Source organism: Heliangelus exortis, chromosome 8, assembly GCF_036169615.1.
Source record: "Heliangelus exortis chromosome 8, bHelExo1.hap1, whole genome shotgun sequence".
In the NCBI taxonomy this organism is placed as follows: Eukaryota; Metazoa; Chordata; class Aves; order Apodiformes; family Trochilidae; genus Heliangelus; species Heliangelus exortis.
In genome coordinates, this window is record NC_092429.1 from 4,824,229 (window position 1) to 4,837,127 (window position 12,899).

Here is a 12,899-nt window from a genome sequence, read left to right on the forward strand (position 1 = left end):
TAAACATCTGCCTTTCAAACAGGCTGCTGACAACTGAATCCAAGGGCTACCACTCAACCATATTTGCAGAGGCTGAATTAGTGTTCCAGTGTTCAATATTTGTGAATAAACTGTCTACAGTGGCTACAAAAAAAACTTTCCATGGACACTAAGGCCATACTTACACCAGGAAATAGGGTTCTGTATTCTCCTTCCTGGTAAAGCTGACCCGGATTGATGCAGTGCACCTCTACTATGCATACAGCTCTATTTTTTTTTTTATTTTTTTTTTTTTTTTTTGGCACTAATTAAAGCTTTGCCCTTCCTAAGGCTTATAAACCTTAAGTTTGGTGTATGAAAGTGAAGCACAACTGATTCATTCTGGGGAAAGGAAGAAGAAGCTTGCAGAGGGCTTTTGGTTCTAAGCTTGTCCTGCTTGGAGAGAAGACAGGAGGGAATCCAAACCCAGGCTGCTGCTGCTCTGCCCCATCTCTCACAGCAAGAAGAGGATTTGAGTGTGTTCTGGCTCACAGTGCTGGAGCCAAACTCTCTGAAACTTGTTGAGTCCCAGGCTCCAGTGGCTTTTAGCTCAGACTTATCTCTAGCAATCATTCGAGTGTTTGCAAGGCAGGGAACAGAGCTGCTGCTCTTCATGGTTGTGCTGTCACAGCCTGAGCCAGGAGCCTCCTGCCTCCTGATTGCTGATTTCAGTTCATTTCTCTGATTTACAGTTTCCTGATTTGCAGGTTGTTAAAATACTTGTAAAAAACACTGGTCTGTAAAATGTTCCTAAATAATTATGTTGACGACTAAAAATCAGCCTGAAAGGGATTTAATTCAGAGCAGCTTATACAATAAGGGGGATTTAGGGAGAACTTTTATTATTGACTCATATTTTTAATGTTTCATTCATGTTCATATCCTGTACTAGACCCCAAAGTGAGTTTATATGGCTAAACTCTAATTCTACACTCAGGAACTAGTTCATTCTCTGGAAAAGCTTTTTTTTGGCAAATAAATTCTTCTTTCTGAAGGCTAGTGTTGTGTTTATGTTCTGGAGGGCTTGTAGGGAATTAGAGGGAATGGAAAGGTTGGAATTAAAACTGGGAGCCCAAGCATCAGTGAGAGACTGAGGTCAAGAGTGTGCCCTGTTCACTTGCTGCAAGCAAAGATCACATCTGAGTCTGTGCTCTGGGATTTGTGCAGCACAGCCTGAAATTTCCTGGATCTGCAAATGAGCAGGACACATCCAAGAGGATTTTGATTGTTACCTTCAGTGCTGAGAGGAGAGAGATCTGTTGTCATGAGCCCAGGCTAATGCTTAGGCCTGCAATGGTGTCATCACAAGTCTCAAGTTTCTTATTTAAGCAGTCCCAGCTGTGTCAAATCCTGCCTGCAGCAGGACCCAAGGTTTGAATTAACCATTGAAATTCCCAAAACATATGACTGACTGACTCTGTTGTAAGGTCTGCTTAGGACCATTTTGATATATCTTCTGCTGGAACATGTCTTAGCTAAAACTCTTCAGAAATGCATCTGTTACTTAATGCCAAGAAAACTCAAAATATCCTGAGTGAGGTCTGGCCAGGATGGAAGATGGACTTTACCACATCCCAGGGAAATACATTTATTCTGTTGTGAGCCACTTCTGGTTTTGCACTGACCCTCATCAGGAAAAAAACCCAACCTTGAGATTCCCAGTTTTTAGAAAAAGAGGGAAACATCCTCTGCTCAGCTCTGTTTGCAAGTCTTACATTCTTTAAAGACCTCAGTTTGCAATGAATGCAGTTAACACAAATACCTGACCACATTCAGACAATCCTTTCTAAGCAGACAGAGCAGTTTCTGCCTTAGTCTCATGTGGATGTGCAGGAGTTTGCCTGCCAGATGCAGTGCCTGACACATCCTCATGCAGCACTGCAGGCCAAGGCATGGGTGCTTTGGGTGCAACAGGCACTGCCCTGAGGTGCCAGAGGCTCAGGTGAGACTTTGGTTATTTCTAGAGAAACAAAACTTCTGGAGGTCTTGCTAATACAGAATACCTACGTTTGGACCTTGCTTAATAGCCTTATGTATTAAAATAAGCATTAAAAAATTTTTTTAAATTGTTTTTTTAAAGCCCTGGTTAGTCAGTGCAGGTGTCTGCTTGGTGTGCCAAGAGGCAGGCATGGGGGAAGTGTTGCTGTTTTCAGCTGAAACCAATTACCTTGATGAGTGAAATAACTAGGACTATAAAAACACTGTCTCCTGCTGTATTAAAAAGTGAGATATACCCAACATCTGCATTTGTCAGGACAGATCTAAGTGAGATGACCTGCCACCTGCAGATTATTCAAAAGCAAACCAAAGAAGTCATTTATTGCCTGGGTTTTTGTTTTTGAAGCCTGTAACACTTGAAAACATCAGGAAGAGTTCTGAATCATACTCACAACAGGGAGAATGCTTAATGAATTAGAAGAAATTTTTTTTGAGTCTGAACACCACCATAAATGGAGGGGTAGGAGTCCATGCAGAGCTGTAAGGTCAGTGCTGGTTATAAGAACCCAGTGAAATTGTGCTATAAGAAGTACCTCAGCTTTGCTGAGGCTTCCTACCCTCTCCAGATGACCTTCTACCCTCTCCTGATGATCTCCTGATAACAGCTTCTTGGTACATTTCAATGTCTTCCTGACACTTTGGGACAGATGTTCATGAAGTACTTGACAATTTCACTTTGAACACTGTCAGGAACCAGAAACTGGAGAACTCAGAAATAAGAAACCTCTTTTTTTTTTTTTTTTTTTTTTTTTTCCTGCACCTGATGATTCTTGAGCCTCGACACTGGGGACTAAGATTTGGGCAAGGATCCAAACTGGCTCTTCCCCATGAAATCCCTTCTTAGGTCCCTACATGCACATTAAGGTGAGCATTAAGTCTAGAGTTTCAGTTTTAAATCTCAATTCCCTTGCTTAGGTTCTGAGCCAAACATTTGCTAGGAGAGAGACATGCACAGCAGATAAGGAGCTTTCATCCAGGATACCTTTTTCCATTAAATGTGTGATGAACCCACAGATTGTACTGGGTGGTTCTAAATGTTTATTCCAAGAGATCAGTTAATTAAGCAACAGTGTGGCCCCACACTGACCAAGTAGATGATTTTCGCTTAGTACTCTCCACAGATTATTGCCAAAGTGCAGTTGGCACCATGACCTGAAATTATTGCCTGAGACATCTGCATTTCAGACAGCCACTTCTTCAGGTCATGGACTAAGTCAAATCTTCTGGAGGAGTTGGTTCAAAGGATATCCAAAAATGGGAGAGGAATGTGTGAAGTGGCTCAGTAAAACTCTGTACTGAAATGACACCCTGCACACTATTAAAAGTCTGTGCTGTATCTATTGATATCTACATAATTATTTTTTTTCCTGTCATGCCTCCCTTCCCCAAACAAACCTCACCCAAAGACAACTGCATTTGGCTCTCTGTATGGTGCTTGACCACTTCAAATGGTATCTTTTTTTGTTGTGAAGGTTTTCCAGTATATGGGGTGCTATGCAAGCCCTTAATGGCTTCAAGGACCACCTTATCGATTAAAGAAAAAATAAAATAAAAAGGCTGTTTGGCTTTTTACTACTCAAATCATCATAACTTGAGATAATTGTGATTTGAGTGGCTGGGAAACTCTCATTCAGGCAGAAACAGCATAGTGTTAGCAGCTATTCATAAACCAGGCTATTGTCAGCTGTATGCCTGTCAGACATCACCACAATGCTTCTGGACCTCTGGGCTCCCTTAAAGAAATGTGAAGCCAGGGGTACTTTTGGCTACTGACCAGTTTAATATGAGCTGAACACACCATCCAAACAAGGGGCTCCCAGGCAGGCTGTCAGGAGGAAAAGCTGAACCTGGGGCTCTTCTGGAAGGGAAAGCAGTGAGCTCTGGCACTCTGAGGGTAGAGGTGAACAGCCAAGACTATAGGAAAAGTTCTCCTCCTTCTACTGTCCTGCTGAAAACAGTGCCCCATAGATTAGATGCAGGTTCTGGGGTGCTCTGTTGTGTTTTTTTCACCTTATCTCACCTACCAGTCTTAGATCAGCACCACTGCTGGGGGTGGCAGGGTGACAAAGCATCCCAGGAAACTGATCCACAGGAAAAAGAAACCAAGAAAACAGATTTTGTTTCACCAGAAGAGAATAGGGCTGCTTGTATTGGCATACCTGAGGGGCCACATGGAAGGAGCTCACTGAAGCCTGTGCTGCTGTCACACCCACTGCTCATCACTTGGGGGCCTTAGATTTGTCAGTCAGGTGGTGGCAGTAAAATCCAGAAGTAAAAAGTGCTTCCATTGTGTCAGGCCACTCCTGCAATGGGAATTCTGCACAATTCTGGCAGTGCTCTACACCAAATGTTCTGTAAGAATAAAAGGCAAAGTAAGCACTAAGTGACTTAAGTGATGCTACTGGCTTGCTTCAAATTATTCCAAATTAAGTCATTTTTGAACTTAAAACCTTTGGTTTAAAATAAACCAGAGAGTCATCAGGGGAGAAAAACCTGAGTGCCATGAAAACTTAGCTGTGAGTTCATGGATATGATTAATTTTCCCCTCTCCTTTCCATCCATTCAGGAGCCAGCCAAATCCAGTTCTTACCTGGCCTTTCTTTACCCTGAAACTCAGAGTAATGGGAAGAACAGAGGAGATGATGTGACAGGATGTTTGGTAGAAGGCTCTGCCATGGGTGTCCTTTGAATTGTTGCTACTCCTCAGCTGGCATGCTGGCTTTTTGTGTGCAGACAGGTGACAGAGAACTGGGACCCAAACAGCATGAGGTTTGGACTAAACCACATATCTCCATTTCTTTTACACTAGGGATGGGGAGATCCCTCACACACAAACCCCACATACACACCCCCTCCTGAGTAGGGCATGTGAAGGCCCTGGGATTGCAGTGTTTATTGGTGATGCTCACTTTCATCACATCTAATATTTGCTCCTCACTGACGACTTTTAAGCCCATCACTCCTCACAATGTGCACGGACATTAATCTTCCAGAGAAGAATTTAAATGGCAGGGTGGACCCTTGGAGCTAATATAAGGCAGGTGATGCCCTGTCTGCTTTTAATTAGAGCCAGCTTTCTTAATGAGGTAATGTGCTGTTGTGCTGGGTTATCTCCTAGAAGACAGGGCAGCAGGCGAGCTGTTGGGGAGGGACAGTTGAAAACCATCCCAGGGAAGCTGTTTAATGTTAGTGCTATCATTCATCACCCTGGCTCTTTGGAGAGCCTGACAGATGGAGCACGTCCTGTGGGGACTCCATCAGCCTCTGGTGTGCTGCTTAATGCAATTTAGGCAGATGTATCAAAGCAGCAGGCAAGACCCTGCTATTTGGACAGCATTTATAGCATCCTGGGCAAATAGTCAGGAAATGTTCAATAATGTGCCTTGCACAAGTGTGGCAAGGAGCAGATTCCTAGCATGATGGGTTGCCAAGAGAAATCCTGCCAGTGCCTCATTCCAGCTTTTAGCTACATGCTGGGTTTGTTGTTATTGTTGAGGGCTTTTTTTTTTTTTTTTTTTTTTTTTTTTTTTAATTTAAAGGCTGTCTCAGTTTGAGGTTTCCAAAGAGCAGATTTAAGGTGACTTGGATTCATCCATCTGGTTCTTCATCATGTGTACTGCAGAATCCCTGGCCCACCTGTGCAGAGTGTGGATCTGGGCTCTGGACCCTCTGATGTGCTGTGTTGTCCTCCCAGCAGCCAGAGAGCAGTGCAGCCTCCTCTGCTCCTGACACACAGGGATCAGTGTTGTTTGGGCAATTGGAGTCCAAATGCTACTCCAGACAGGGAATTTACTGCAAACTCTGGCTACAGCTCCAGGCTACAGAATGGGATCCAGGCTGGGTGTGCTGACAGCCTGTATGGAATTCAAGAGGGGCTCTGCAGGGTACAGATCAAGTACACCTAACTGATGCTTATATAAGGCTAATTCCCAAATTTTGCAATCTAAACCTTTTCCCAAAAACTTGAGTGTTCCCACAGAACTGTCTCCCTGGTTCTGTCCCTGGATTACTGGGTGTATGGAATCTGACCAGCAGCTCCATAGCAGGATTGTTCTCTCAAGAGAGAGGCAGGAGGTCCCTGGGGAAAACAGGGTTCTGCTCTGTGTGCCCAGTGTCCTGCTGCCACTGTCACAGCAGCCACAACAGATGTTGTGTGGCACTCATGGTTTGCTATTTAACTGCCATACTTTGCCAGCAATAGGAGAAAAGAACAAAGTTTAAGCACTGCTGGCAAAAAGCCTCCAGAGGGGGAAAAGCTCCAATGGGCCTGGAATGGGAACAGCTCTGATGTGTACTTTCAGCAGAAAGGCCAAAGCCTCATTAAATTCCCAAGGCAGAAACAAAGGTGTCCTTTGCCCCATTTTGGCAAAAGTTTCCCCAAAGCCATCTTTCTGAGAAGACCTCCACTTCTCCTGGAAGCCAAACCTGCAGCCTGGGGGAGGGACAGACAGGAAACCCAGGCACCTCCCCATGTGCTGTGGTGTCAGCTTCACCTGTGAATTCAGCTTTGGCTCAGGGCTGGTGCATAAAGATGTAAAATCCAGCTGGGCCTTCCAGCCTTGGAAAGCTCTTTGATGATGTTTCCAGCAACAAAAACCTAGCATGTGTGTCCTGTTGCTAATAAGTCTGCTTTTACACCACTCTGCTACACTTATTAACTTACATTTACATATTTTTCCCATAATCTATTTAACATGTGACTAGATGACCATAAATCCTGGAGGGTGAGGAGTGCAGGGTATGTTGGAAGAACAAGTGCTTGAGGCTGAGTTTAACCCTTCAGTTACCACCAGAAAAGCCAGGTCCTGAACTGAGAGCCCAACAGGGGCAGGTTGGCAGGGAAGGATAAAGGCTCTGAAGGGAAGAGATTTTCTTCTTGGGGTATCCCAAACCAAATCCAAAATTTGGTGCTGCTGCCAAGCCCCAGGATGCAAATGGATGCAGGATGGGGCACCTGAAATGTTGTGCTAATAAGTACCTGCTGTGGCTCTGCATTGGTGTTCAGCTGTTGATGAAACCCCATCTGTGGATTTAGCAACCAGGTTCACTAAACCAAATGGCTCTCCCTGTTCCATGAGATGTGATGAAGCAAAGGAAAGCTGGGATGGCTTGTCAAGGAGAGAAGGAGGCAGATGGTTGGTGTTTGTGAAACACCAGTTCCCACTGCAAGGAACAAGTGGTCAGCAAATGCAGAGCCCTCTTCTGCTGGGACAAAATAGGGGGTTGCTGGGGGAGATGGGGTGGGAGGGTTCAGACTGAATTTCTGGGTTTGAGTTCTCCCACTACTACTCTTGGATTTCAGGCTTCTCACTGAGAGGAATGCTGACAGCTAGCAAGACTCTGCAATATATCTTTCTATATAGTTTTTTATACATATATACACATAGTTGCTTCCAATTAGCCAGGAATAACTGTTTCCTCTACTGAGCCAGCTGCATAGATGGCTGAACAATCTGTCTGTTCAAATGTACTTCATTCAACTTTCTCTAACTGATTTGGCAAGTATTTTTCTTTCTACAACTGGATCACCTCCAGTAACAACTTAGACAGCCTTTTGACTTTAGGTCATGGCTGTGTGACACTAAAGGATTCCTTTCATTTGCCTCTCTACAAGTAATGATGGGAAAACCCCAGAAAGGCCATGCCTCTAGTTGAGAAGGAACAGTGGAATTCTTTGGGCCACACATCCATTTATCTGCTGGTTTTACACCCCAAAGCAGGATGCAGGATGGATTATCTAAAAAAGAGAGGTTTGTCCTCAGTAATCACCTTTTGTATGGAAATAATTTCTCACCTCAAAAGGCTGCTGGAGAGACAATCTCCTGTGATGACTGGAGGGCTCAGAGAAGTGATGAGATTCACAGGGGGAAAATCTCAGTCCCAAGGAAGATCTGGATTAAGATCTTGCCAGAGGTAGCAAGGGTGAGCAGAAGGGTGTTGCCATGAGGAAGCTGAGGTCCAAGCCACCTCTCACAGTGCTGCCCCCTTTGTGACAGCTCTACTCAGACTTTTAGCCATAAAAACAATGAAAACCTCTAGGCAGGTCACAGCATATACATTATACACATGTAAATTTATCCTGCTCTCACTAAAACTTCAGCTTGCATTGACAACTATTCACAAATGTTTCACATGCCCCAGCTGAGAGGCTAGGAGAAAATGTGGCCTTGATTAACAACTGTTAATCAATTTCCATCTCAATTAAATGTTGTTATTCCAAATGCAGCATGAGAGCACTCAGTTTGTAATGTCCCAAACCTTATGTTGCTGCTCTGCATGAGGAAACCAGACCCCAGCCTCCAAGGCTTATCATCCTAGGGACTTGCACAAGCAGTAAAATGTTATTTTCACAAGATCAGCACTTTACTTTTCTGCAGCCATTTCCTTGATGACTTAGGGCAGATGACTTAGGGCAGGCTGCTGGGCCTGGGTTTAATAAGGGCCCCTGATTTTAGTAACACAGCTTAATCTCCAAAAGCTGGATTTCAGCACTACCTAATCACATTGGGCTCCTCTGCCAGTCCATTCTGCTGCTTTAAGATTCAAAGATTTTGGTGGCATAATGACATCTTCAGACCTGTCTTAATGTGTTTCCAAATTCCCCATGCAATCCCATGTCTCGGAGCCAATAATCTTATTTTAATTGCCAGTTTACTGTTTTTGGGGCACCTTCCTTCATAACTTCTGCTTTGCTTGTAATGATGAGATCTCTTGCAGATGCAGTTAATCAGAAAGATTGCAATCACTCTAGAAACACCTGTACTGGAAATAAGTCTGGCTTTCATTACTATGAATTCTTTCAGCTGACAAGGTCTGGAAGGAGAGGTTGGGGGAAAACCCAAGATCCCTTTGCACAGCTGGAATATAAATGTGAAATTTTCTACCTGTTTATTTTTCTTCTGTAAATGATTTAGCTGCTATTGATCAAGATTACCACCAAATAAAATTCAGAATCTACTAGTTTGTGGTGTTTTGGGTAACACACTCATGAAACAAACCTATGCCTCCACCACTGGAGCAGGCCAGACATTTTAGGATGATATGTACAGAACTGGAGGTAGTGTTCATTGTCAGGGCTCAAGAGTTGTCTGGATCTTCTGTTGGGATTCTGTATTGCATATGGAAGACAAAATAATTTTGTTGCTCAAACAGCCTGCACCCTCTTTGTCTTTATGATGCTAAGGACAAATATAGAAGGCTGAGCTCATTAGTTGTGCTAAATAGGTGCAATAGGAAGCTGAGAACCAGAAGTATTGAGGGAGCACACCAAGGATGTGCCACTGACTGCAGGGTAAAAAAACCCTCTTAAGCCTGATGCAAGTACTATTCCTGTAACTATGAATCTCCATTCTCTGTTGGGTAAGTGCCAGGACATTGTGTCCAAGAAATACTAAGTGTTCAGCAAAGCCCTGCAGTGGTAAAAGTGACACTGTGGTTCAAAAACCCAAGGTTCCGATTAAAAAAAAAAAATTTAAAAAAAATCCTGGGATCCTGAAAACTGGCAAAACAAGAAATAAAATGCCAACCCTTGCAGGAAACTGAAGGGCATTCATATCCTTAAAGGACAAGCTGGTACCAGTCTGAAAATAGCTCAAGGCATTCACATTTATTAAGGAATGTTTATCAACTAAAATCTGCAATTGTCCCAGGCTCTGGACACAGAGACACAATTGTTTGAAAATAAAGATTACCTCTAAAAGCTGTGAAAGATGTTCACTATTTTTTATTATTTATGAGAGGCTGAACAGAGATCTCTACAGATATCTCTACAGATCTACTAGCATAGGAGAAACAAAAAAGAAAATGTCTCAGTGTCTCCAGGACAAAGTTCTCAGTCCACACAGTCAGTATGAAATGCTCCCAACTCACAACATCCTGCTTTCTCTCACTGGGTATCAACTCAAATCAAATATATGCTCAAAGAAATTATGTAGTGGGGGGTAAACTATGTAGTAGTCTGTCCCACTACTTCTGCAAGATTTATAGGGAAGAATCTCTAATGCAAAACCAGAAAATGCAGCCCTTTTACCAGCTCCCAGTAATAGTGTTTTCTTTTACCTTCTCTAGGTTCTTAGCTTGTCTTTCTTTTTGGACTCAGAAACCACCACAAACTGGGCTGTCACAATTATTGCCTGGTTTTAAATGAAGGTATTTGTTACATATATCCATGTAGCTTCCATTCATACAAATAGCCTGGACAACAGACAGCTAAGAAAAGGAACAGCCTTATCAGAGAAGATGCTCCATTATATGAAGATGACATTTTCTATTTGAGCAGAATAGTAAGGGCCAGTTCCAGCAAACCATTCAGGTACCTCCACTGTGAGCTGGGTGGGTTTCAGATATCAGAATACAAGAAGATAAGACACAAGCCTCATGTACCTAGACAGCTTCTGAATTCTGAAATAACAAGTCACACAGTGAAATATGTACAGAGTTTTAAGAACTCCCTCATCCCAAGTTATCTTGGGACGAAATGGAGAGAGGTGGATGGAAACTCTCTGGGCTAGAGAAGCTCTAAAGCTTATCTCTTCCACTTGGCCAAGTGTTGTACCTTGAGGTCTACCACAGACAAGACTGTCATGACTGTATTTTAAAGCAAGCCTGCCCAACACAGCTCCACCACACACCAGACCACTTTGGACTGGGACAGCCTCATAAAGTTGGTTAAATCCAGTCTGCAGGTACTGGGAGTAACATGAATTAATGTGAGGGGAGATATTTCACTTTTCTTTTTGCTCTTTCTCTTGGCAGCCTTCCACAGCCCTCTGAGCACAACAGCTGATGTTGTTACCCATTTCAGTAAAGAAATTCTTTCTCATGTCCAACCTAAACCTCCCCTGGCACAACTTGAGACCTCTTGTGCCCTCTTGTCTTGCTGAGAGTTGCCTGGGAAAAGAGACCAACCCCCCCCTGGCTCCAACCCATTGGGTTTGGGTACCTACATCTTCACTCAGTGTTGCTCACCACTGATGTTCACTCACATCCCAGCTCCATTTCTTCTTCCCAGAGCACTGTCAAGGTTGCATTACTCAGGAGTATCTAAACATGAGCTCCAGAAACAGGAGGATTTTGCTTAGTAGGAGATAGGAGGTCATGGAGGTAAACAGTCATTGCTGACTTCAGTGTACTTAAGTCAAACTTAGCCTGTGGTTAAATATACAAGTCCTTTGCCCTTTAAGGCTTAAAATAAATTTCTCTTAAACTACTGCATTGGCTTACATTACAAGATAAATTATAAAAAATAAGTTGGCCTCAAAGCATAGCTTTGCTTAGCTGCTCTGAGCACGAACCATTTCACTTGGACTCTGTCTTGCAGACCACCTATCTCCCTCACCAGAAGGATGAAGAGAAAAATAATCAAAAGAGGCTGAAGCCTATTTAGACAACTGGCCAGCTCCTTGTAAAGGGCTCCTTCTCAGTTAGAAGAGAGAAGATCCACCACAGAGGATAAACAAAGCCTGCTAAAGGCTGAACAGGGTAATGAGGGAGCTGGGGGTGTTCAGCCTGGATAAGAGGAGGCTCAGGGGAGACCTCATCACTCTCTACAACTCCCTGAAAGGAGGTTGGAGCCAGGGGGGGGTTGGGCTCTTTTCCCAGGCAACTCTCAGCAAGACAAGAGGGCACAAGAGGTCTCAAGTTGTGCCAGGGGAGGTTCAGGTTGCATATTAGAAAGAATTTCTTTATGGAGAGGGTGATCAGCCATTGGAATGGGCTGCCCAGGGAAGGGGTGGATTCTCCATCCCTGGAGATATTTCAAAAGAGCCTGGATGTAGCACTCAGTGCCATGGGCTGGGAACTGCAGCAGGAGTGGAGCAAGGGTTGGACTTGATGATCTCTGAGGTCCCTTCCACCCAGCCAGTTCTATGATTCTATGATGCATTGGTATGATGTGACTGGACAGAGAGGACCAGGTTCACTGGTGTAACCAGGAGCAGAGCATATGATCAGTATCTACAGCTTTCTTTTTCCTGCCTCATCCTTCTCTCTTTTGCTCAGTCTCACCTTGTCTTCTTGCTCATCTTTACTACTACATTTATGGAAGTGCTGACATGCACACAGTGTTGCATACTGCAACTCCCATTGTACCAGTCACTTGACAAGGATGATCCCAGTGACCTTTATGAGATCTGTAAACAAGCAGACTTGAAATTAATATGAATCCATCAATCTAAGCTCTTGAACTTTACAGCCAAACAGCAGTGACATCCTGAAGCTTGCCTAACAGCACAATCTAGCTGACTCAAAGGGGAACTGTACTAAAACCCAGTGCTGATGCAGGGTGCCATATATCAGCCCTAAAAAGGGAACAAGTAAACAACAGACACTTTTCTAGAAGCATTATTGCACTGTTACTGAATTGTGCCTGTCAACAGCACCTCAACCACCCACTCCCTTAAACTTACTTAAGTGCAGAAATAAAATACTTCTAATTCCCATTCCCAAACATGGCCCAGAGTTGTGCTCTCTTCCCAAGTTTTATGACAGCTCTGCAAAACTGACCCACACCTCTTGATCTCCCCAGCAAACTTTCATTTACTGCCTTGCTGCTACCTCTGTTGGTCAATATCTGCAACTCTCCCTGAAGCAGGGAACGGGACCAACTGCACCTCACTGACTTTAAATATGTACCCAGCTTTGGGTTTGTGCCTAGACTTGAACTGCAGAAAAAAAAAAGAAAAAAAAAAAAGAAGAAAAATTTAAAAAGAATTTATGATCTCATGAACCTTGAGAGCAGAGGCCCTTGAGCATCTTGTGAATGACAGCAGAACTCTTAAGTCTGGATCCTCGCCTGCGTTTTCAATCCAAGAGGACTGAGAGATGTTTGGAATTACATAGCAAGGAATCTAAACTAAACCAGGTGTCTTCCCAGTTTTGCCAAA